This window comes from Diadema antillarum, unplaced genomic scaffold, assembly GCF_040938485.1.
Source record: "Diadema antillarum isolate AM-2024a unplaced genomic scaffold, OU_Dant_1.0 seq00000488_RagTag, whole genome shotgun sequence".
Taxonomy (NCBI): Eukaryota; Metazoa; Echinodermata; class Echinoidea; order Diadematoida; family Diadematidae; genus Diadema; species Diadema antillarum.
This window is the reverse complement of record NW_027271450.1, coordinates 979,291-1,007,215: the sequence shown is the minus strand read 5'-3', so window position 1 is coordinate 1,007,215 and position 27,925 is coordinate 979,291. Positions and strand designations below refer to the sequence as shown.

General features: G+C 37.6%; 1 protein-coding gene across 1 annotated transcript in view; it reads left to right on the top strand.

The window, feature by feature from the left end:
• Positions 1-6,156: 6,156 nt before the first annotated feature.
• The window catches only part of LOC139733744 (cathepsin L-like peptidase), a 97,872-nt gene continuing 76,103 nt past the window's right edge, over positions 6,157-27,925 (top strand). The window contains exon 1 of the mRNA XM_071644554.1: positions 6,157-6,224. The gene's annotated coding sequence lies outside the window, so the exon portion shown is untranslated. The remainder of the gene's footprint in view (positions 6,225-27,925) is intronic.

The window sequence follows — 27,925 nt, the reverse complement described above, 5'->3', positions numbered from 1 at the left end:
ATGTCATTCTAAGAGGAACCCAAAGTTTATTTTTGATGAAAATCGGTTTTGAAATGGCTGAGATCTCAAGAAACAAAGTCAAACAAAGCGATCCTAATGGGTTCCACCTAGAATCTCTTTGTTTTTGATATCTCAGCCAGTTCAAAACCATTTTTAATCAAATAAACTTTGATTTTTTCTTAGAATTATATGCTCTTTCATATTTCATAAGATGTTTCTCATTATCTAAAATAAAAATCCTCATCAAAAACGTTGAAAACCTGAAGCCCACTTTTAATCAAAACTATACCAACCCTTCAATACTTTAGTAAATACAATTCTGAAATGATGTTACAAGCTTTTGACAAATTGTTTTATGTCACAGCGTGTAAAATACATTACACAAGTCGGAAACTCAGCGTGTTAAATAGATTGTGTATCAATTATTATAAATATATATAATTTATATATATATATATATAGATATCAAAGTTTGAATTTCATGTAAAGAAAGAGATGATGTGGGTGTATGAAGTTTGTACAATAACGTATGGAGGTAGTACGCACAGCTTGGGCGTATTTTATGCACACGTATGATAAAGGAATATTCAACTTTAAGAAGATTATGTGTTGACACTGTCTTGACATTACCACGGGAGTCGGAATTTCTCCAAGAGAGTATAATAACAATTTTTAGAAACGCTCAGCACTGAGGTACATGTTGTTTCGTGGGGAAAATGTAACTCCCAGGGGACTTTTAAGTGTTGATAACATTACAACGATAGACACGGTATATTGCGATATATATTATTATGGTCTACATAAAAATGCCCCACCAACCGTTTTTTTTTTCTTCCAGTTCCGTTGGCAGCCAGTCATATTCTGGAATCACATTATCATTACCTGACATGTCTGACGTGACGTCAGGTCGTGTAACGATTTTGATCCTCGCTGCATTAGCCACGTGATGGCACTATGACCAATCACCGACACGTATTCATGTAGACCGCTTTGATATCACCTTGTATGGCATTGTGAAGTCTACTCCTCCTAAATGCCAGTGAGGCATGGTGAGAGAGATTCTGGTAAGTTCCTAAAGAGGTGTTCTCAGATGTGTTTTAAACTCAGAGAAGAAGGATTCAGTATAAAAGAGAGAAGAAAGAGACTAATACGGGTTGGTAGCACTTCAAAAGATACGTTATTTTCCGATTGTTACCCTGGAAGGTCCCAACAATTTATCTTATTGATTTCTGCTAAACGTGAGTTGTTACTATTCACGTCTTTACGTTGAGTGGCCGGAGTGATCAATAATCCTCAGTGGTGTTCAATGTGTCAGTATTGTGTGGAGAGTCTGCTGTTTCGATATTTTTCGGCTAGATAGCTACCTTCAGCTTCTCATCGTGAAGTGATCATCAGATCAGGAGATTTCCATCTTAAACGTTGTGATTTTTCACCATTTCGTAGTTATAGGCTACTCTGGTATTTTCTCGCTGGAGCAATCAGAGCAGCTGCCATACTACATACCTTGACGTCAGCCAGGGACAAACACGAAATAAAGTTTATTTTTTTAGCCATAAAGTTGAAAGTGTCATTTCCTCCCAAATGTCTTGCAGAAATGTTAGCATTTTATCACGAGTGAAATAGATGCAAGCAATATCTTCTATGTGTTTTCAGACCCAGAGTATCGCCAAATAGGCGGATCTTATCCTATGGTGTAGCAGAGGTTATGACCAGCATTTGAGATCAAGCTTTATGTATGCTCTGAGGAGCTACGTCATAAAGAGTTGAAGCAAACCCCCTATAATTATGATAAATCATTCGCTCTTTTTTAGACAAGCGCCAAATGACCAAAATGACCAAAGCAACTAATCATTTATTTTATGGCTGTCCCCGCAGATTTCGTCCAAATCCGTTACAGGCAAAAAGGTGCCGCTAACAGACGTCCAAACGGACAAACGAAGAAACCGACAGACAGAAAAAAACAAACAAACAAACAGGAAGATAATCCCCTTGACTTGTCAACGTCATGTGTTTTTTAAAGATGTCTTCTTACCGTTGTGGTAGGGGAAATTGATCAGGGACTTCCCACCTTTTTTTTTTAAATTTTAGATTACGCCATACACTTCAGTTTGTTTCGAAGGTCAATGGCTATTAACGAGCGTGATCAATAGAATAATGAAAGTGATTATAATACTATACAAGGCTCATTGTATTGATAATATTTGACGATCAAGAGAGCTGTATCACGTGGGATGAAGAGAACAAAATTCATTTTCCTCAAAAGTGGTTTTTAAACTCTCTATCGTTAAATAATGGACGCATCACTGATCACCCCATTCTATGCCTGCCTATAATGATGCCTGTTAAAACCTTTTTTGAAATGACATCCAAACAACTCAACTTCGATAATCGCTTGTAAACGAAGCATTTGCTTTCACATAACGACATCTAAGGCCTTGTATGTCTGAGACTTCAGTTTCAGTTTTCAGTTTCTGTTTAATTCTATAAGCCCACATGTATAGAAATACACAGAAAACAATAGATTAACACCAAATTAACAACGAAAATGACACAAGTAGAGACTTCTATAATCTTACTCGTAACATGATATAGACATTACATAAAAGGAAATTACATTCTTATGAATAAAAATTTACGTAATCATTATTTCGAGGTACAAGACATTGGAAGAGACCGTCATCCATAAGAAGTGTGCTTGACTGGGATGATGGCCTCGGGTTACATCGAAAAAATCAGAGTTCTTAATTGGAACTGAAAGAGGAACGGCAGAAAGAAAAAAAAAAAGAAATACGTCTTAACCTGTGGTTTTACACGTGCATTGACCCAAATCAGGCCGAGCTTTTTTTTTTTTTTTTTTTTGGCTATACTAAAGGGCTTTTTACACTTGTGTTTCTTAACCCCGGACTTTCTCTGACCCAGGACTATCGTTAGTCCCGTACCAATTTTTTCAGCTTTTTACACTCGCCAATTAGTCCCGTACTATCTCTTGTCCGGGGCTAAGGAGAAAACTTACCTTTTTACACTCGTATTTCTTAGCCCCGGACTTTCCAAACCACATGAATATTCATAATTACGCTGTGTACTGTACACGTACACGCATGCACCGGCAGCACTTGATTACCTCGTTTCTGATTGGTCAGTGAGGGTCGGACTTCGCCTCCTTCGCTTAGCCCAGGATTATTTTTTCGTTCTGTTTACACTCACTTGCTTGGCACCGCAATTGCGGTGCTAACCCCTGCAAATTTGCAGGGCCAGATAGTACCGTACTATCGGTGGGGCTAGCCCACTTTGGCAAAAACGAGTGTAAACAGAAAGTGGGCTAAGGATAGTCCCGTACCAACGGTGGGGCTAAGGCCCCCCCCCCCCCCCCCTTAGCCCCACCGTTGGTCCGGGGCTAAGCAAAAATTTACAAGTGTAAAAAGCCCTTAAGACCGGAGGGGGCGGATGCTGCCCCCCACCCCCGAGATCTCGGCCATCAGAGGTGCAATCGCCACGAAATTTGGCATGCGTGACACCCACGTCATAATCTACAAGATTGTGCCATGATATTTTTTGAAACAATAATTTTTTTTATCTTAATTGATCAATTATGTAAATTAAGCTCAAGATCATATTTTAGCCTAATAAAAAGCACTGAGAGCCTACCTTTGGGCCTGCAAATCTGTTTTGGCATATTCAACAATTGTTCATCACAAAACCTTCCAAAAGTCTTTTCTATTCTTATGTATTTTATTGTTTTCAGAATTTCTTATGTATTTCTGTTTTTCAACTTTTTTTTCTTTGTTTTTTATTGGAAATTGTCACTGACCACTTTTCTACCATAATTAGCAAAAAGCGATCAATTTTAAAAATAATCAGGTTGTTATGACTTTCATGACAGAGCACTGTTTTCCATAGGAAATGTACACAAAATCACACAATTTTGCCCGTTTTGGGGCGACATGCCGTTACAAAAATGGGCGTGGCTTAGTGAAAATATGCGCAGACATTGCAAATTTGGTCTCAAAAGTTCCGCGAGACTTGAACAAAGAAAGTCAATAAGCCTCGCGTTACAGAATTATAGCGCGAAACGTCGGTGGGGGGGGGGGTGGGGGTAGATTCTGCCCCCTGCAACTTTAGGGTATACCTAAAATAGAGAGAAAGAAATATTACTACAATGTATAGTGCTTACGTCATGATTGGAGCTATCTTCTAACCGTATAAAAAAAAGAATTGTTACCTGTTGGAATTCCAGATATTGTGCCTTCGAGCGTGAATAATTAAATGGGCAACGATAGAGGAGATATTATTGAAATAGGGGCCTTTTGCAGTGAATTAACTAGTGGGATTATAATTCAAATGGTACTTTGTAAAAAATAAAAAGTGGTGTTTTTTTTAAGATGACTGAAAACTGCGAAGAGAGACACTGCGTCTATAGAACCTCATACAATGAGTTCCATCCCCTTGTCACAAAAGATGTTATAGGATAGCAACTCTTGCTGGAATGGCGACTTCCAATGGCAACAGCCAATCAGGAAGCTGGATTCTTGTCGTTACTGTGACAATCGTCATTCCAGCAAGAGTTGCTATCATAAACATTTTTTTTTTTTGTTAATGAAATAGGGCCCTGGCTTTATAGGGTAATGTGGTAAATATTGGTCACATTGTACCTGGGGATGGATGGTTTTATATTGAACACTTCGTGCATCTTTTCCACTATCGCTGAGAAAGCTTCAGTGTACATTAACGATGAAATTATGCAATCATCCAATTTGTTTGCTGCGTTGTTGTCTTTAGAACATCGTTCCAGCAGTGAACTTTTAAAATTTAGTAGTAACTCGGCTAAACGAAAATGCTTTTAATGTTCGTGTAGAGAAAATGGATACCTGTTCTTTATAAACGTTATAGAATACATATGACATTAATATTACAAGTGGGTCAATGATCATAAGTGCAAATGCCAGGAGCAGTGGGGCCTTGTGGGTGGTTCTATCATTATGAATGAATCAATTGCCATGTAGCAGGTGTTGTACTGCTTGCAAATTAAGAGAAAATAATATCAAAGGGAAATGTAGTAGAGTTTAGGTACTCGAGATTTGAGCTATAAAGGTATCAATCCAAATGTTGCATTTAAATTAATGAGGTGTGTTTTTTTCCGATTTCATTTCATTTGCTTCCATTGATTATAATAACGTGCAATGTTTTACCCCTTTCTGCTTCTGACATAGATGTATTTTATCTTTGGTATAATTATTTTACCTTAAACATATTACACCAAATCAGAGATTGACACTTCAAGTGGATAATTCGTGTCTACCAACTACATTGTAGATACATTGGGTGATGTTCGTTATTCTGAAGGTTCGTTCATTCGTTGCTCTTTGTAGATATGCGCATTTTGATAGTCACGTGTCATGCGAAAGAGAGAAAGGATGAAAGAAAGGAAACAAAAATAAAGCTCGGGGAAAATGAAAAAGGAAACAAAACCAAGGTGAGAGCTATACACAGGATGGTTTGGTTTTTGTTTTTATTTTGGGAGAATAGGTTCATGCTAAGTGGTCATTAATACCTGAACCTCTCTGTACAGAAATTCGAGCTAGGTTGCCAAGGTGTACTTACGAATAAGAATGCGAAACCAAATCTTGTAATTGTTATTGCTCATCGAGGGTATTTTAGACGATAAAGAGCCTGGTTTTAATGTGAGTCGCAAATCAGTCATGACGTCTTTAGGTTTGTTTATAAAAAATCATGTTAAATAAAAACAAATCGTATAGATGCTGGGATTAGTGATAATCTCTTCTAAATGATTACTTTCTTCTTGTGCATCATAAGAATGTATGCATCCATGCATGAAGGTGTGTGTGTGCGCGTGCTTGTGTGTGTATTTCAATTGTAGCAAATGTGTGTGTCATTTCAATTGTAGCAAATGAAAATTGTTATTTTTTTATTACTTTGAATGGAACAGAATAAACATTGTTGAAAAACAAAAAAAGTACCCACGAGTGTGTGTGTGTGTGTGTGTGCGTGTGTGTGTGTCTGTGTGTGTGTGCGCGCGCATTCACGTCTGGTTGTCTTTGGCTGTATGTAGGTAGGCCTGAAGGGCTTTCCCCACGGCTCCTTATTGTTATAAGCATGTGAAATCTTCCCATCGATTCATTTCCCTCTACAGTGCTGATTTGCTGGGAGCAAAGAGATTTTCTCCTCCCAAAATCTCTTTGGCTGGGAGCGACCAGTGTCTAGGCAAGGTAAGTGAACTCACTTCGTTGGACGATCTCTTCCTTCTACTAAGTACATTGTATCTCAGTCAAACTGGCCATACTCACAGGAAACAACCGTAGAAGAATATGAACGCTAAAGACTGTAATAATTATCGCATTGTCTTCTTCATCGTGTAAAAAGAAAATGCTTCGCTATGAATCAACTCTGTGTTAGTGATAGAGTTTTTGAACAGGAAGTCGTGGTTTACTAGTAGTTCGAAATTATTTCTGATGTGTATTGTTTCTTTTTTCTTCACCCGTTTACACTGCACTGAGTCGAAGCATTGATCTTGTTAAACATCCTGATCGCGCTCAGAATGATTTTTTCAGTCAAAGGCTTCTATACCTCCCTGGTTGAACAGTCTCTTCCTTATATTTCAGCCAAACTGGCTATACTAACAGGAAATAATCGAAGAAGAAAGTGAAAGCTAAAGACTGTAATGATTGTCATATCGTCTTCTTCATCGTCTTTTGTAATTTACAATAATTTTAAAATTTTATTTGGTTCGAAATTATTTCTGATGTCTATTGTGTTCTTTTTTTCTTCACCCGGTTACACTGCATTGAGTTAAACCATTGTACTATCTTGTTAAACATCCTGGTCGCACTCAGAATGATTTTTTAGTCAATTCGTTTATCATTTTCTTTATTACTAGGAAATCGAATCAGTCAGTGCAGTATAACATTGTAGCACGTAGATCAGTTTGTCTATTGTTGACGAACATAAACTGATGGAATCCCATTTTCTTTGCTCATTTTTTTTTTAATTCATAACATAATTATTGTGCTTAAACACAATCTGTTCCAATCTCTGGCGAGCGGCGACTAAAGCCACATTTTCAAATGATAAATACATTTTGCATAGATAGCGCAACATGATATCCGTGTCTAGAATGAACATGGCATATAGAGAGTAATTAAGGCGAGCAAACACATCATAACTACAATCTGAATCGATCACGTGTCGTAACGTGTATCAAAATGAACGACAAGTACTGTAGTAATAAACTATGTGTGACGTGCTTGTGTGTATGCGTGGGTAGTAAGATAAACTAAGATGGAAATAGATTAATGAAAAAAAAAAACGAATGAGGATCTACGTTCACCTGCAAGCTTTATACATATCTCGTCAAAATGATGTAATATTGATTAATATAGAATAGTCGGCAAACATCATCAACATACTTCATTAAATAATGTAATGTATTACAACAAGGAATAGAAGGTGTTTTTCTATTAACAAAACATAATACTTGTTCCAAACTTAGATAGATAGAAAGCAAAACGTTGAACACGCGGAAAGAGGAAAATTCGACATTCTCTTAACTATATGTGTTGGTTTCACGTGCCAACCTCTTTATATATGCAAACTTTACTGTGATGTCACAGAACTAATACGATATAAAGAAAATGATGCCAAAATAAACAGAATTTAACCCAAAAATAACAATTCTACGACTTTGGATATTTGACAGTGCTCCTCCAGAAGATGCGGAGAATTATTTTGCCTCCAATTTTATTATTGCAAAAGGTCAATTAAATGTGTAAAGCTTATGAAAGTCTAACATTTCTAGTGCAAGAACAACGTCTAACATGAAGACTGGCATTAAGAATCTGAATATTAGAAATTATTATAAACAGTCAAGCGTATGGGCTAGAATTACCTTATTCCTTTCATGACTTGCAAGAATTTTACAAGCATGAGCTATTATAGGCTTATAGACTGAGGCATAAAAATTGACGCAAGAAGCAGCCTTCAAGTTAGCTCCTTTACTAAGATCCTCAAGCGTCAAATCTCATTTCATATCTGTATTTTTGTCTGTACTGTGCTGCCTACAAAATATATCTTTATATTATACCTGTAGTTATCAGATGAGCAAATTGTATATGTGTAAGGCGACAGACATCTACCCCCTCTTGTGTCTGAATTTGTAGACTAGTCCCCCAATGCTGTTACGTGCAAGGTTAAAGTTTCTGCCAGCAGGTTCTTGACCCTCGACAGTCATTGCCCTTTTTATACGTAACTCCCCAAAACAAAGACCCTTTTGATTTATAGACAGGCAGCTCAGATGGACTGGCCGGAGTGATCATAACATTAGCCAGAAAGAGTCATTGTGAGTCATCCACCCAACCTGCCACACATCTGTCTTGACCACTATCCCAATGGAGCCCTCTAATGACTCGTGGTTTAAATGTCCAAGACAACTTGGTTAATTCCTGGAACATTTCTTGTATTAATCTGTCATCCCTTGTAGGCGGATCGTGATACTTAGGACCAATGAGATGACTTATCCAAGATGACAATCATTTTAGCTAATCTCAGGGACCTCCCCAAAAAAGTAATCATTATGGGATGGAAATATAAAGAGTAAGATTAAGATGAGGAGTGATGTGGGTGTGAAGTGAGATGTCTTAGTGGGTGTGTTAATGAATGTGTAATGACCTATATATCCCCAGCCTTTACCCCAAAATCCTAAGTGGAGTAAGTGGAGTAAGTGAAGAAGTGTGGAGTCGAGTCGAGTCGAGAAGCAGAGAGACCAGTCCCAGAGCCGCCCCGGCCGAAGTCCCAGTCCCAGCCCCAACTCCAACCCTATTTCGGCTCCCGTATTCCAGTTCCCGTTCATCTCCACTATTCATCTGTAACTTACTAATTTTTCCGAAGCTGCACATCTTTGAAATATAGTCCAAGTTTTGACTGGAAATTGAACTTGTAATTATCGACATCAGTAACTTCGTTCGAAACCTAAGCAACGAAAATCGGACTCTTGTGAACGCCAGTAATTTCATTCGGAACAACAAAATAATACCAGTCTTGTCAACGGGACTATTTCATCGAAACTCCGCGCCTTCATCAATTTAAGACATCTCTTCAAAGAACAAGAACCCCAATCGGCAATGCCCGTGTTAAACCTTTGCACAACGAGCAGAGGAGATCCAGCCGAACAGATGCCTTGTTCCTGAGATGCCCCACTCCCAGAGCCGCCCCATCCCTGGAGACGCCCCATCCCTGCAGCAGACGCACCATCCCCGGAGTCGAGACACCCCATCCCTGCTGTCACCCGCTTCGTCAAAGGAGGACCTTCGCGTTCATGTTTTGTGTGCACATTTCTTCGGACATTCGGACACTCGCGTCAAACAAAAATAATAAGTAAGTGGCCACACATATTAACTTCATTTCCCCACTAACTTTCCCTATCCCTTCCCCGAATAGAAACAACTAAAAGGTCAGTGTGTTTGAGAGTGTGATGTGTGTGAGAATTGATAAGCTGCCGTTTGGTTATTGTATTGAAATGATCACATTTTGTTAAATAACTTATACCAACCTGTCTGTCATTGATATTTCACGCCTGGGTGGCGGGTGAATAAAGTTGATTATTGTGATCCCAAATTAATTTCCTCAAACTGTTTTATTTGACTGTATTTAACTAATTCATTTTCTAAATTATTCTCTCTTTTTTTTTGGTGGTTTATTTGTTAACTCGACCCTCACCTCGGTAGTGGCGAGCTAACAGACCTAAACTTAGCCACATACCGTGAGTCTGAACTCCCAATAATTCTTGGCGAGGTAAGGCGTGTGAGGGGGTGCGAGATATGGATAAATTTTTGAGACATATATGGCATATAATGTTTGTGAGTGATCCGAATATTACAAGCTCCCGTTTAGTCTATAGTCTATAGAGACAGTTGTCATCATTGCAAAGTAAGCATTCTCTCTCTCTCTCTCAGTATCTGTTATATTCATTGGTATCTATTTGATTGTATTGTAGTTTATGACTTGTATATTTCTTACAAATTTTTATACGATATGATTTGTCAAAATATGTATTTTATATAATTATTTTTCGTTGGATGGATATAAAATAAATTTTGAGTGAAAATGTTCATTTTCACTCGTTTTGGAGTGACGTCAGGGATCACTCCTAAATCTTCGAGTGATCCCTGAGGTCACTCCAAAACGAGTGAAAATGAACATTTTCACTCAAAATTCACTCCAATTTCACTCTAAATTCACTCTTTTTTGTATTCACTCCTTTAAGAGTGAATATATTTTCACTCGATTTTTTTAGAGAGTACAATATCATTTAAAAGGGGAAATGCAATATAATTCACACTTATAAACAATAGAGGAATGAAATAGGTCATCATAACAAAACGGTAACAAACCAGATTAAAAAAAAACACAAGAAAAGAGAATTTTAAGTAATTTAAAAGAAAAAGGTGTACCTTAAACATTAAAGCCTCAGAGGCATGCAGTGATGGGGTCATCTGAATGTAAAGAGTTGGAATACAGAAGGATGAAAGAAATTGATTCGGTGGAATTGAACCGAATGGAACTGAATAATATTGTCGGTAGCACTGATGGTCTAGGGCGAAGAACATAGAGAGCAGAAACCGGGTGCCTCGCTGTGCGGCTCTCGCTATCCGCTACCCGTTACCTTGGTCAGCTGACTCTCGATGTTGGCTTGCCTGGTTTCGCAGAACCTATACCTCTGCTCGCTCCTCTTACATTCACTAGAGAGGGTGGACGTTTGGCACAGGCTATTAAAACTTCGAGCAATATGGGCTCCTACCAAAGAGGCTATGATTATGAATATACAGTACTACTTATTGTATGCCTCATGTTACCATCGATGAAATGAAAAGTGTATACATTGTACTTCCAATGATTAACTTGTTTGGTACATGTATTGTAATTGTAAGATAATAATGTATTAATGAATTGTAGTAATCAGGGGCCGTGGAAGCGGGGGGGGGGGGGGCTGGGGGGCTGTAGCCCCCCCCCCCCCCTACACACACACACACACTTTTTGATCGTGAAAAAAAAATCAAAGAAAAAAAAGAAAGGGGAAAAATCGGGGGAAAATCACATTACCCGAATTTCTCACAAAAAGTGTGCTTCAGATCGCTTTATCTTGATTTCAAAACGCAAAAGCTCCGTCGATTGGGAGGGGGCATCCCCCTCCCACACCCTCCCCCTCTACCTCATTAGACTTTGTACATTAACACAGATGATGCACACGCGGAATAAGAGCTAAATGCCGTGATTTTGCTATTTAGTATTAACACTTTCCTGAAAAAATCTAAATTATTTCCATAAATATATATATTTTTTTTGGGGGGGGGGGCTGGGGGAGCTAGAAAAAAATCCAAGTATTGCACCAAAAGTTTGCACCAGATCGCTGAATTTCAGGTCTGAAAATATAAAATCACCTTCGTGTAGGAGGAGAAAATAATATCCCTTTTGTATATACACCCTCGTGAGCCTGCCTTTTCTGTTTGATTGCTTAACAGACAACATTCATGTAATCAATTGTAACAATAAATTTATACAAGAAGTTTATTCATATGCTACCACTTTATAGGCAAATTATTCAATAATAATCCACACCAAAATATCCTGCTATACCTTAAACATGTGGGGCCGTTTCAAGTCGATATAAGACGGAAAACATGCATCAAATTTCACCATTTACAACATAAAAATGCAAAATGTTCTCACCGTGGGAGGGGGAACACCCCCTCCCACACCCTCCCCCCCCCCCGTTCCCTAAGCTCGCTCGTACTCGGTCGCTTCGCTCCCTGCCAAAGTAACCACCGCCCTCCCAATATCACAAGGTCATTATCCAGATTACGCCAAAATAGACCGGGGGCCCAGAAGATTTATTCAGCTGAAAAGGGTCACACTTTTTATTGGTCTCATCATATAGGGATGTGTCCAAGGGTCAATAAAATGCATTGCTGGCAAGTCACATCCTGTACCGTAAGCCTAGGGACCACAAAAAGGGACCCCGAAAAATGGATTTATTCAGCCGAAGGGGGTCACGGACAAAATTTGGTGGATATTGTTCCTTTGGGTGTACTTATCATGAAAACAGCAATGCCAGCTATTTTATCCTGTACGGGGCCCCAGACAGTAGCCCCAAAGGGCCCCAGAAATATGGTGTTATTCAGCTGAAAAGGGTCACGGCTAATTTCTTTTGCAATGGAAGTAGTTCCCATCAGAGATATCCAAAACACCAATGCCAGCTATTTTATCCTGTACGGGGCCCTAGACAGTAGCCCCAAAGGGCCCCACCCCCCATAGGCCTACGTATAAACACACACAAACATTGATTTTATTCAATTAAAAAGATTCAGGGCTAATTTCTTTTGCAATGGAAGGAGTACCAATCAGAGATATCCAAAACACCAAAGCCAGCTATTTTATCCTGCACGGGGCCCCAGACAGTAGCCCCAAAGTGCCCCACCCCCTATACGCCCTATACGTACAAACACACACACACACATTGACTTTATTCAGCTGATAAGAGTATAACGGCTAATTTCATTTGCAATGGAAGTAGTACCCATCAGAGACATACAAAACACCAAAGCCAGTTATTTTGTCCTGTACGGGGCCCTAGACAGTAGCCCCAAAGTGCCCCCCCCCCCCCAACACACATACTCACACAATAGTTTCATTCAGCTGAAAAAGGGTCACGGCTAATTTCTTTTGCAATGGAATTAGTACCCATCAGAGAAATCCAAAATACCAAAGCCAGTTATTTTATCCTGCATGGGGCCCCAGACAGTAGCCCCAGACAGTAGCCCCAAATTGTCCCCTTACCCCCTCCCCCTCCCCCCCCCCACACACACACCATAGGCCATACGTACAAACACACACAAACATTGATTTCATTCGTGCAGCTGAGAAGAGTCACGGCTAATTTCATTTGCATTGGAAGGAGTACCCATCAGAGATATCAAAAACACCAAAGTCAGCTATGTTATCCAGTACGGGGCCCCGGACAGTAGCCCCAAAGGAGCTCCCCCCCCCCCCCCCCCCCCCAACACACACATCCACACTAGTTTCATTCAGCTGAGAAGAGTCACGGCTAATTTCTTTTGCAATGGAAGTAGTACCCATCAGAGATATCCAAAATACCAAAGCCAGCTATTTTATCCTGCACGGGGCCCCAGTCAGTAGCCCCAAATTGCTCCCTCCCCCCCCCCCCCCCCCCACACACACACACATTGATTTTGTTCAGCTGAAAAGGGTCATGGCTACTTTCTTTTACAATTGGTAGTAGGCATACTCATCAGAGATATCCAAAACACTAAAGCCAGTTATTTTATCCTGTACGGGGTCCCAGACAGTAGCCCCGAAGTGCACCCCCAACACACACACACACACACACACACACACACACACACACACACACACACACACATTAGTTTCATTCAGCCAAAATGGGTCACGGCTAATTTCTTTTGCAATGGAAGTATACCCATCAGAGATATCCAAAGCACCAAAGCCAGTTATTTTATCCTGAACGGGGCCCCAGACAGTAGCCCCAAAGTGCCCCCCCCCTCCACATACACACACATACACATACACACACACACACACACACACACACACACACACACTAGTTTCATTCAGCTGAAAAGGGTCGCGGCTAATTTCTTTTGCAATGGAAGTAGTACCCATCAGAGATATCCAAAATACCAAAGCCAGTTATTTTATTCTGTATGGGGCCCCGCACAGTATAGCCCCAAACACGGGTAATTTCTTTTGCACTGGAAGAAGTACCTATCAGAGATATTCAACACACCAAGGCTAGTTATTTCATCCTGCACAGAGCCCTAGACAGTAGCTCCACAGTGTCCCATCGGCAGGGCTGCCAACCTTGAGTGAGAGTTTGGCGTGAGACACTGCATGAGGGAGCGGAGCGACCTCCTGGCTAGCGCATGGCGGCCTGCTGTGCGGCCGTACGAACGTACGTACTACTAGTATGTACACAGTACGTCAAGCGATGTAAAGCACACGTCATTGCTATACATACTGTAATTTGCCATAAGTACAAGCTACGCTCACGCGGTATGGTAGAAACCAATCGTAATCCAATAGCTCGTCTTTGCGCGCGAACCGAAAACGATCGGGAAAATCTCGAAACTTTGGGCTTGGGCATATCGATATTCGGAATATCAGAGAATTTAGAGATATATTTATTTTTTTTACATTCCATTTTGGGGGTTTAGCGTGAGATTTCGTTTATCAGAGTGAGACAGTCAAAATTGGTTGAATTGCGTGAGTCTCACGCTGATTGCGTGAGAGTTGGCAGCCCTGCATCGGTCATGTACTGTGAATCAGCTGAAAATGGTCTTACAAATTCTTTTGTAACGTTAATATCAGGGCCTACTGAACAGAGATATCACAAACACTAATGCAAGTCATCTTATCCTGTATACGGGGTCCCATAGGTTACAGTAGCAAAACACTCAAGAAATTTGCAAACGGAAGCATACTTCTGTATAGTGCACAACCAAGATGACCATATATTACGACAACCAGTCATTTCATCTTGTACTGGGCCCAGGTTACAGTAGCCATAAAGTGCCCCCCCCCCCCACATAATTATTATGACATCATTTAGCTGAAAAGAGTCATAGTTGTTTTTCTTTTACAATCGAAGTAGGCCTTAGTTTACATCATAGATACCCAAAACATCAAAGCCAGTTAGGTTTTCCCAGCCAATTTTGCACTTTTGTCCGTTCATTAATTTTGATAGAAGGTTCGAATTCGTAAAATGGGTATTCAAATTGGCTGGTACCCTACGTTCATTCAAATTCGCCTTGACTTGCCGAAAAGTGTATTTCAGTCATTAAATTTCGCGAAAGACAGTCAAATTCCAAACGTGTTCATTCAAATTCAAATCATGCTATTTCTTTGTTTCAGATCTTTTTAACATTCATTCATTCATTCATTCATTCATTCATTTATTTTTCATTTCCAACAAAAACATATAAATATATTACAAAAATTGAATACAGTGCATAAATTTCATCATACAAAGTAAAGGATAAATTTACAGAAAACTTGTAGGTATAGGAAAATGTTGGAAATGGGGAGGAATGCTAAAAAGCTGAGCTTGTAGGCTGCATTCCCCCCACACGTAATACAAGAAATTATATGATCGATAGACTGATAAGCATTGAAAATGGATGAAACAAAGAAACTAAGACAAAAAGACCTATAACCTAACTTATCCGAAACAAAAACCCTGAACAAATCCCTACACTACACTAAGTCGCTGTCATGCCGGAAAAGAGAGGAGAGAAACAAAATAGTATGTGTGTGTGTGTGTGTGTGTGTGTGTGTGTGAGTGTGTGTGTGTGTGTGTATGAGAGAGAGGGGGGGGGGAGAAAGCAGCTTAATGCGTGGTGTGAAGATAAGAGACAAAAAAAAATAGAAGGACACGAGAGGTAGTGGATGGATGGAGCCGCTTAGCTGTAATTCCAATAGAATATAAGGTTGGATTTTACACTTCTTTGCAACCAATAAAGAATCAACAATTCTTATAACTGTTCAAAATATTTTTCTTCAGATTACTCTTAAAGGAACTTAAACTTGGAGATGTCCTCAAACTGTTAGAAAGGTTGTTCCAATATTTAGGTCCAGCAAATGTAAATATAGAATGTGTAAACATTGTTCTAGTTAAAGGCAGATGGAATTCATCTGAGTGACGAGTTGGATATTTATGGAACGAGCGGTTTCTCGCAAACATGCTTGTGAAGACAGACGGCAACAAATTATTAGAAAGTTTATACATAAATTGGCCAAGACAATAATAATAAATATCAGTTATCTTTAAAATTTTGTTTTCAGAAAATAAAACATCGGTGTGGGCTCTCCAAGAAACATGACAAATTATTCGAAGAGCTTTTTTCTGGAGACGGGACAGTCTGTCGAGATATGATGGATGTGTGTTCCCCCAAGCTATGATGCCATAACTCAAATAAGGTAAAATCAAAGCTGAATATAACATTAAAAGGGTGGGAATAGAAAAATAATATTTAACTCTATTAATAACACCAATATTTCGAGATATTGTGTGACAAATACTATCAATATGTAACTTCCATGAAAGTTTATTGTCAATAACCAAACCTAAAAACTTCATTGATGCAACTTCATCTATAACTATATCATCTATTTTTATATTATTAGGAAGATTATTTAAAGTATTACTAAATAATATACATTTAGTTTTAAGAAGATTTATAGACAACTTATTTGACCTTATCCAACATAACAATCTCTTTAATTCAGAATTTAACAAATCCACCAAAATATGAGGATCTGAATGAGAAAGAAAAACATTAGAGTCATCAGCAAAAAGTACAAAAGATAAAATATTAGAAGCATTTATTATATCATTTATATACAAAATAAATAAAAGAGGTCCCAGTAAACTACCCTGAGGTACACCACAGGTGACAGATTGGTTGCAGGAGTTTTGACCAGATAGAAAAACATACTGTTTACGATCAGAGAGGTAACTCCTGAACCACTCCAAGGCCTTGCCACGTATACCATAGTGACATAATTTATGAAGTAATATTTTATGATCAATGGTATCGAAGGCCTTGGAGAGGTCCAGGAAGACACCCACTGTGTGATGAGCCCTATCTACTGCTTTGGCTACTTTTTCAATAAAGGAGAGAATTGCTTGAGAAGTGCTATGTCCTTTGCGGAAACCAAATTGTGAATCAGAAATGATATCATAGAAATCAAGAAATTTAAGGAGTCTAGAATAAACAACTTTTTCTAACAGTTTTGAAAACGATGACAACAATGAAATTGGTCTATAATTACTAATATCTTCCTTATTACCTTTCTTATAAATTGGGATTACTTTAGCAATTTTCATTCGTAGCGGAACAACACCACTGCTTAATGACAAATTAAAAATGTAAGTTAAAGGTTCAACAATATTCTCAGCTATATTTTTCAAAATAACGTTATCAATACAATCATGTCCCGAGCTTCTTTTACTGTCCAAACTCATAATGATATCTTTTACTTCATAACTAATAATCGGATCAAAAAAGAATGAATTTGAGTTGGGTAATTTAAGAAATTCATAGAAATTTTTTTGACAAGCAGGAGTTTTATTAGCAAGATCATGTCCAATCTGCGAAAAGTAAAGGTTAAATGCATCTGCAATCATCACAGGGTCTGTTATTTCCTTGTCACCAGAAACAACTCTTGTAACACAAAACTTATCATTTTCTTTATTTATAGCACTGTTTATTATTTTCCAAGTTTTACTCATGTCATGCTTACAAAAGGATATCTGATCCGCGTAATACTTCTTTTTTTCATAACGCAATATTCTTGTAAGAGTGTTTTTATACATAATATATTTACGATGAGATTGTTCAGTACGTTTAATTTTGTCTGCATAATACAAATTGTTTTTCCGGTTTATAGATCGTAGAAGAGATTTTGTTATCCATGGTGATCTAGGATACTTTTTGTAATCACGTTTAACTTCTACCAAAGGAACATATTTCTCTAAATGAGAATTCAAAATATTCATAAAAACATCAAATGATAAATCCGTATCATGAGTGCTATATACTTCTCTCCAAGTTTCTTCATTCAGACTATTCTTCAAATTCTGTAAGTTATCCGGTGTGACTTTTCTAAATACTTCTCTAGTGGGACTAATTGGTTTCGTGGTGACTGGGATGGATGTGAAAATTGGAAAGTGGTCCGATATATCTGCTAAAATGATATTCGATTTAGGAGTAGGCGTAATATTACAAAATATATTATCAATAAGTGAAGCTGTATTATCTGTCACTCGGGTGGGTTTAGTAATAAGTGGTAAAAAAGAAGCTGAAAACATACTATCAAGTAAATTCTGAGAGGCATTTACTGTGTGGCATTTCAATATATCTATATTGAAATCGCCCATAACAAAGCATTTTTTATTAACAAAAATTGGGTTATGGATGAGATCCTGTAAGGCTTCTAGAAATAATGCACTGCTGGAGTTTGGAGGTCTATATATCAATGTAATCAAAATATTCCTAGACTTTGGGATATTTATTTCAACAACCAAAGATTCTAAAATTTCATTCATGGAGTTAAGTTCGGTGTGTACAAAATAATCAAAATGTTGTTTAATATATAATGCAACCCCTCCTCCTACCTTGTTAGTTCTATTATTCGTAATAAAATCATAACCAGGAAATGCAAAAGAATTAGGGGAATATTTAGTAAGCCACGTCTCAGTGAGCCCAATAACAGAAAATGAATTCTGGGTAGGATTTTCTAGTAAAGATTGTAAATGTTCGAAGTTGCTATTTAAACTTCGGACATTTAGATGCATCAATGAAAAACTATCATTCGATATCTCTAAAGACTGAAATTGATTAATCGTTAGATAATCAGAACCTTGATGTAATATATTTTCCTCATTCACATTCAAATTATCGAAGATAGAATTAATGGTATCTGCTGCACGGTATTCATATCTAAATGGGTTATTTTCACTTTGTTGATCCTTTTGATTGATTCCAAAAAGGTTAATCAAATCTTCATTCCCTAGAGAATGAAAAGCAAAACTATCTATCTGCGCCATCACTAACAACCAAAATTAAGTATTAGATATGGAGCGTAAGCTCCTAATTGGAGAATAGCAAACTTTACATAAGCCGAGCGCGACCCAACCATGGATTGGAAATAGATTAACAGCTGATTGTGAACACGAGAGATAGCATGACAAGCGACAACATAAACAAGTAAACATAAACAACAAAACATAAACAAAACAACAAAAGCACACGTATTGCTCAGAACATAACTAAACCTGATAGACATCAAGCAAGGCGGAGCTCCCGGCGTGCTTGAAAACACACGAGTAAAAAAAAAAAAAAAAACCACTCATGAATGGTATAGATCTATGGCTTACGTATAAGATAGACCAACAACGCCATAGTAATCGCAGACAACTGCGGTTAAACCAGCTAATAATCAACATCAGTTTAGATCTCAGTTTTATGTATTATAAGAGACAATATTACCACAAAAAAAATGGAATGCCGTGTGGAGAGAGCAGTGGATAATAACAATGAACAGGACATTGAAAGATGCTAAACTGTCACTGAATACATTCAAAATGTACAGTATAGCGTCATACTCGACGGACCCTGCACACATTTTCCAATACACATTAATTAAACCCATATATTACAACACTTTTGGTACTTCATGATAATAATATCACAAAAAAATAATTCATGTCGGGTTACTTTTTTTTTTACAGTGATACACAGAAAAAGAAATAAGATGGTTAATACACTTTTCCTCTTCCTCTTGCTATCGTCCTTCTTGACACAAATTAGAGAGTATCAATTTTGACATATCGGTGCATGACATTTCTATGATTATACAAAAGAGGGGGAAATTGATACTGCAGAAATAAATGCAAAAGGAAAGAAAAAAGATCGTATTGACCTATTGGAAATAAATGAATGATTCGGCAACCATGGCAACGTCGATTGTTAGTGATGCTGCAAATGACGGGTATGTGAACGGATAAAAGTGAAAAATGGCTTAATACATCAAATAGCATCGTTCTATAATGTTGCCATAGTGTCATGACCAGTGCAGCGGTCTTATAAAATTGCATACCATAATTATCAAAAGTAAAGATGCAGCGAGGTAAATTTGATAAATCAGATTGAAGACCAGCTGCTGAAATACATTATTAACCAGGATTAGGTCACAGTGTCCATCGGTTTAACAGTTTGACTTGGTATTCAATTACATAAGAGAGGAACAAAGTGACGACAAGAAAAAAAAAGAAGAAGAAAGAAAATAGCGAATTACAAAAAGGTCCCATATCATTCCTGGAAAAGCTAACAAAAAACCAGGATCAAATTTCTACTCGTATAGTTACTCTAGCAACAATTAAGTTGCTTTGGGTCATACACCGCAGCCGTTCATCATGATAAGCAGATGACTCCGACAAGAACACAACAATAAGAAAAAACAAGCCCAGGTTCATCATTCAACCACGTTGCGGTTGACCCTCAGCCGCCAAGTTCATTCACAGAGAAAAAGACAAAAATCGGGTTACACAAAACTTGTTTGTGCACATAATTGGTATATGGTTATCTGGTACAAGGCATAACTTAGATATCGCGTGTACTGTGTGAGGGTAGAGAGGAACAAAAGGACCAAGGAATAAACATCTGAATTTGGGTTCACGTGACGCCTCAGCGTACATCTTCCATACATTTATGGTACACTTTCCACAAACCCTTGTCATTTACAACACTGTATCATTTGTACTCCCGAAACAAATAATACAAACTCTTTTCTTATTTGGGGAAAACAAGAGCATTCAACCGGCGGCTTATCATTAAGGAACTTGTAGTTACTCCAGCGGCAAATAATCAGCTTTCAGTAAGTTGCTTTAAGTAAAACGCCGCAGCCCCATCATGATAAGCTGATGACGCCACCAAAAAAATAACATAATATAACAAACAGGGTTCATCATTCGTACATGCTGCGGTTGATCCTCAGCCCCCAAGTTCATTTACAGGAGGAAAAAAAAAACGAAAATCGGGTTACATAATACTTATTTGTGCACATCATTAACGAACTCATAGTTATTCCAGCGAGAAATAATCAGCTGTCAGTAAGTTACTTTGAGTAGAACACCGCAGCTCCATCATGATAAGCTGATGACGCCACCGCAAACAGAACAATAACATAAAAAACAGGCAATGACGGGTTTCATCATTCGTACATGCTGCGGTTGATCCTCAGCCGCCAAGTTCATTTACAGAGAAAAAAAACGAAAATCGGGTTACATAATACTTGTTTGTGCACATATTCGGGATGGTTGCCTGGTAACAGGCATAACTCAGATACCGCGTGCACTGTGTGACAGTAGAGAGGAACAAAAAAGAGTAAGGAGTACAAACATCTGAAACCGAGTTCATGTGACGCCTCAGTGTACGTCTTCCATTCATTTACGAAACCATTTCCACAAATCTTTATCATTTACAACACTGTATAATTTGTGCTCCCAAAACAAATAATGCAAACTCTTTTCTTATTTGGGGAAAACAAGAAAATTCAACCGACGGCTTATCATTAACGAACTCATAGTTACTCCAGCGACAAGTGATCAGCTTTCAGTAAGTTGCTTTGAGTAAAACGCCGCGGCCCCATCATGATGATAAGCTGATGACGCCACCAAAAAACATAATAATATAAGAAACGGGGGTTCATCATTCGTACATGCTGCGGTTGACCCTCAGCCGCAAAGTTCTTTTACAGAGAAAAAAAAAGAAGGAAAATCGGGTTACATAATACTTGTTTGTGCACATATTCGGGATGGTTGCCTGGTAACAGGCATAACTCAGATACCGCGTGCACTGTGTGACAGTAGAGAGGAACAAAAAGGAGCAAGGAATAAACATCTGAAATCGAGTTCATGTGACGCCTCGGCGTACATCTTCCATACATTTATGATACACTTTCCACAAACCCTTGTCATTTACAACACTGTATAAGTTGTACTAAAAAAATTGAATAAATAAACCAATGGCTTATTATTTGTAGCGCGCTTTCTTATACCTTATTCTGCTTTGCCCTTGACACATGCCAAAATGTGTCCAATTTCATCATTAGTACACCAAGCTCATTTACAGAAAAAGGGAGACCAAAAGAGGTTTCATAGTACTTGTTTGTGCACATAAATGAAATCATTACCAGGTATCAGGCATAACTTTAGAAGTGCCGCATAATGTGAATGTATTAAACTTTTAAAGGAGGAACAAAATGACCGTTGAATAAAAAATCTTGGGCTGAATTAGTGTAACGTCTCAGCGTATATCCTCCATACATTTAGTATACACTTTCAGCAGACCTTGGCTTTATCATTTGCAACACATTGTAATCTGGGTGTACTCCCAAAGCGAATAATGTAAAGTAAATCCATATATGGGGAAATACAAAATAATTACCAGCAACTTATTATTATACTTATTATATAGAGACTCATTTTTACTGTTACGCCCCTGACACATACCAAAATTTCAGGACTATATTAAGACCCCACAAAAAAGGAAAAGTTAATACATCGGTATACAAGCCGGTGTTTTGTTTGACGGTTTTGGAAATATTTCACAATGACACCGTTATTGATACTACAGATTGCTGAATATTGAAAAAGAAAGTGCATGTAGAGCATGTACTTGATAGCATTAAAATGCTAGTAGAACCTGTGGAACCTGTACTTGATAACATTAAAGTGCTAATAAATTTAATATCTTTAGATCGACATTGACGGTCACAAGATAGGTTATGTTAATGAAGATAAAATAAAGTGGATTAAATATATTCAGACATGTATGTAACTTAAATTGTGGGGAATCTAATATTGACCAAGATTATAACATCATATCATTCACTCTGGTGACCGCTTTTGGACAAACAAGAACAAATAGAAAAGAAGTAGGAACTGCACTGTTCCGTCTGGAACGATTGATTTCAGCAACACAAACGATCTCTGTTAATGAATAGGGGCTTTTATAGTATAATTAAAACAAAATCAAAATCAATGAAGCTTCAATCCGATAGCTTACTTGCAAAGAGATCATTGGGGCGTTTCCTGCCATGCAGTCCAAGCCGACGGCGGCCCGTTGGGACTAGTGACGGCTCTGGTCTGCAGAATGACCCTCGTACCATTGACTATTATCCTAGTTGCTATGTTGGCGCGCTCCTTCCTTAGGTTGTAGGCAATGGTAGCAAGCCTGCCACGTTCCCGCTTCATGGCTGGTGGTAAGTCGGTACGAATAGTGATGCCGGGGTTTGTTGTCGCTGTTGTGGAGGGTGGCTGACGCGGGCGTTGTTGAGAAGCGCGTAGAATCCTATCGCGATCCAGCATACGGCCAAAACGGACGATAATGGGGTCGGACTGTACATCAGACCCGGTGCTCCCTGCCGGGACCCTTCTAGGAAGCCTGTGGGCGTTGACCAGGGGAATAGTGTGCTTGGCCTCTTCCGTTGAAATTCTCAGTAAGATGGAGAAAATGGAGAAACATTCACCGTACACATCCTCGTTTGTAGTTTTAGGTCTCCCGTTAGAAAGGTTGTTCCAATATTTAGGTCCAGCAAATGTAAATATAGAATGTGTAAACATTGTTCTAGTTAAAGGCAGATGGAATTCATCTGAGTGACGAGTTGGATATTTATGGAACGAGCGGTTTCTCGCAAACATGCTTGTGAAGACAGACGGCAACAAATTATTAGAAAGTTTATACATAAATTGGCCAAGACAATAATAATAAATATCAGTTATCTTTAAAATTTTGTTTTCAGAAAATAAAACATCGGTGTGGGCTCTCCAAGAAACATGACAAATTATTCGAAGAGCTTTTTTCTGGAGACGGGACAGTCTGTCGAGATATGATGGATGTGTGTTCCCCCAAGCTATGATGCCATAACTCAAATAAGGTAAAATCAAAGCTGAATATAACATTAAAAGGGTGGGAATAGAAAAATAATATTTAACTCTATTAATAACACCAATATTTCGAGATATTGTGTGACAAATACTATCAATATGTAACTTCCATGAAAGTTTATTGTCAATAACCAAACCTAAAAACTTCATTGATGCAACTTCATCTATAACTATATCATCTATTTTTATATTATTAGGAAGATTATTTAAAGTATTACTAAATAATATACATTTAGTTTTAAGAAGATTTATAGACAACTTATTTGACCTTATCCAACATAACAATCTCTTTAATTCAGAATTTAACAAATCCACCAAAATATGAGGATCTGAATGAGAAAGAAAAACATTAGAGTCATCAGCAAAAAGTACAAAAGATAAAATATTAGAAGCATTTATTATATCATTTATATACAAAATAAATAAAAGAGGTCCCAGTAAACTACCCTGAGGTACACCACAGGTGACAGATTGGTTGCAGGAGTTTTGACCAGATAGAAAAACATACTGTTTACGATCAGAGAGGTAACTCCTGAACCACTCCAAGGCCTTGCCACGTATACCATAGTGACATAATTTATGAAGTAATATTTTATGATCAATGGTATCGAAGGCCTTGGAGAGGTCCAGGAAGACACCCACTGTGTGATGAGCCCTATCTACTGCTTTGGCTACTTTTTCAATAAAGGAGAGAATTGCTTGAGAAGTGCTATGTCCTTTGCGGAAACCAAATTGTGAATCAGAAATGATATCATAGAAATCAAGAAATTTAAGGAGTCTAGAATAAACAACTTTTTCTAACAGTTTTGAAAACGATGACAACAATGAAATTGGTCTATAATTACTAATATCTTCCTTATTACCTTTCTTATAAATTGGGATTACTTTAGCAATTTTCATTCGTAGCGGAACAACACCACTGCTTAATGACAAATTAAAAATGTAAGTTAAAGGTTCAACAATATTCTCAGCTATATTTTTCAAAATAACGTTATCAATACAATCATGTCCCGAGCTTCTTTTACTGTCCAAACTCATAATGATATCTTTTACTTCATAACTAATAATCGGATCAAAAAAGAATGAATTTGAGTTGGGTAATTTAAGAAATTCATAGAAATTTTTTTGACAAGCAGGAGTTTTATTAGCAAGATCATGTCCAATCTGCGAAAAGTAAAGGTTAAATGCATCTGCAATCATCACAGGGTCTGTTATTTCCTTGTCACCAGAAACAACTCTTGTAACACAAAACTTATCATTTTCTTTATTTATAGCACTGTTTATTATTTTCCAAGTTTTACTCATGTCATGCTTACAAAAGGATATCTGATCCGCGTAATACTTCTTTTTTTCATAACGCAATATTCTTGTAAGAGTGTTTTTATACATAATATATTTACGATGAGATTGTTTAGTACGTTTAATTTTGTCTGCATAATACAAATTGTTTTTCCGGTTTATAGATCGTAGAAGAGATTTTGTTATCCATGGTGATCTAGGATACTTTTTGTAATCACGTTTAACTTCTACCAAAGGAACATATTTCTCTAAATGAGAATTCAAAATATTCATAAAAACATCAAATGATAAATCCGTATCATGAGTGCTATATACTTCTCTCCAAGTTTCTTCATTCAGACTATTCTTCAAATTCTGTAAGTTATCCGGTGTGACTTTTCTAAATACTTCTCTAGTGGGACTAATTGGTTTCGTGGTGACTGGGATGGATGTGAAAATTGGAAAGTGGTCCGATATATCTGCTAAAATGATATTCGATTTAGGAGTAGGCGTAATATTACAAAATATATTATCAATAAGTGAAGCTGTATTATCTGTCACTCGGGTGGGTTTAGTAATAAGTGGTAAAAAAGAAGCTGAAAACATACTATCAAGTAAATTCTGAGAGGCATTTACTGTGTGGCATTTCAATATATCTATATTGAAATCGCCCATAACAAAGCATTTTTTATTAACAAAAATTGGGTTATGGATGAGATCCTGTAAGGCTTCTAGAAATAATGCACTGCTGGAGTTTGGAGGTCTATATATCAATGTAATCAAAATATTCCTAGACTTTGGGATATTTATTTCAACAACCAAAGATTCTAAAATTTCATTCATGGAGTTAAGTTCGGTGTGTACAAAATAATCAAAATGTTGTTTAATATATAATGCAACCCCTCCTCCTACCTTGTTAGTTCTATTATTCGTAATAAAATCATAACCAGGAAATGCAAAAGAATTAGGGGAATATTTAGTAAGCCACGTCTCAGTGAGCCCAATAACAGAAAATGAATTCTGGGTAGGATTTTCTAGTAAAGATTGTAAATGTTCGAAGTTGCTATTTAAACTTCGGACATTTAGATGCATCAATGAAAAACTATCATTCGATATCTCTAAAGACTGAAATTGATTAATCGTTAGATAATCAGAACCTTGATGTAATATATTTTCCTCATTCACATTCAAATTATCGAAGATAGAATTAATGGTATCTGCTGCACGGTATTCATATCTAAATGGGTTATTTTCACTTTGTTGATCCTTTTGATTGATTCCAAAAAGGTTAATCAAATCTTCATTCCCTAGAGAATGAAAAGCAAAACTATCTATCTGCGCCATCACTAACAACCAAAATTAAGTATTAGATATGGAGCGTAAGCTCCTAATTGGAGAATAGCAAACTTTACATAAGCCGAGCGCGACCCAACCATGGATTGGAAATAGATTAACAGCTGATTGTGAACACGAGAGATAGCATGACAAGCGACAACATAAACAAGTAAACATAAACAACAAAACATAAACAAAACAACAAAAGCACACGTATTGCTCAGAACATAACTAAACCTGATAGACATCAAGCAAGGCGGAGCTCCCGGCGTGCTTGAAAACACACGAGTAAAAAAAAAAAAAAAAAACCACTCATGAATGGTATAGATCTATGGCTTACGTATAAGATAGACCAACAACGCCATAGTAATCGCAGACAACTGCGGTTAAACCAGCTAATAATCAACATCAGTTTAGATCTCAGTTTTATGTATTATAAGAGACAATATTACCACAAAAAAAATGGAATGCCGTGTGGAGAGAGCAGTGGATAATAACAATGAACAGGACATTGAAAGATGCTAAACTGTCACTGAATACATTCAAAATGTACAGTATAGCGTCATACTCGACGGACCCTGCACACATTTTCCAATACACATTAATTAAACCCATATATTACAACACTTTTGGTACTTCATGATAATAATATCACAAAAAAATAATTCATGTCGGGTTACTTTTTTTTTTACAGTGATACACAGAAAAAGAAATAAGATGGTTAATACACTTTTCCTCTTCCTCTTGCTATCGTCCTTCTTGACACAAATTAGAGAGTATCAATTTTGACATATCGGTGCATGACATTTCTATGATTATACAAAAGAGGGGGAAATTGATACTGCAGAAATAAATGCAAAAGGAAAGAAAAAAGATCGTATTGACCTATTGGAAATAAATGAATGATTCGGCAACCATGGCAACGTCGATTGTTAGTGATGCTGCAAATGACGGGTATGTGAACGGATAAAAGTGAAAAATGGCTTAATACATCAAATAGCATCGTTCTATAATGTTGCCATAGTGTCATGACCAGTGCAGCGGTCTTATAAAATTGCATACCATAATTATCAAAAGTAAAGATGCAGCGAGGTAAATTTGATAAATCAGATTGAAGACCAGCTGCTGAAATACATTATTAACCAGGATTAGGTCACAGTGTCCATCGGTTTAACAGTTTGACTTGGTATTCAATTACATAAGAGAGGAACAAAGTGACGACAAGAAAAAAAAAGAAGAAGAAAGAAAATAGCGAATTACAAAAAGGTCCCATATCATTCCTGGAAAAGCTAACAAAAAACCAGGATCAAATTTCTACTCGTATAGTTACTCTAGCAACAATTAAGTTGCTTTGGGTCATACACCGCAGCCGTTCATCATGATAAGCAGATGACTCCGACAAGAACACAACAATAAGAAAAAACAAGCCCAGGTTCATCATTCAACCACGTTGCGGTTGACCCTCAGCCGCCAAGTTCATTCACAGAGAAAAAGACAAAAATCGGGTTACACAAAACTTGTTTGTGCACATAATTGGTATATGGTTATCTGGTACAAGGCATAACTTAGATATCGCGTGTACTGTGTGAGGGTAGAGAGGAACAAAAGGACCAAGGAATAAACATCTGAATTTGGGTTCACGTGACGCCTCAGCGTACATCTTCCATACATTTATGGTACACTTTCCACAAACCCTTGTCATTTACAACACTGTATCATTTGTACTCCCGAAACAAATAATACAAACTCTTTTCTTAT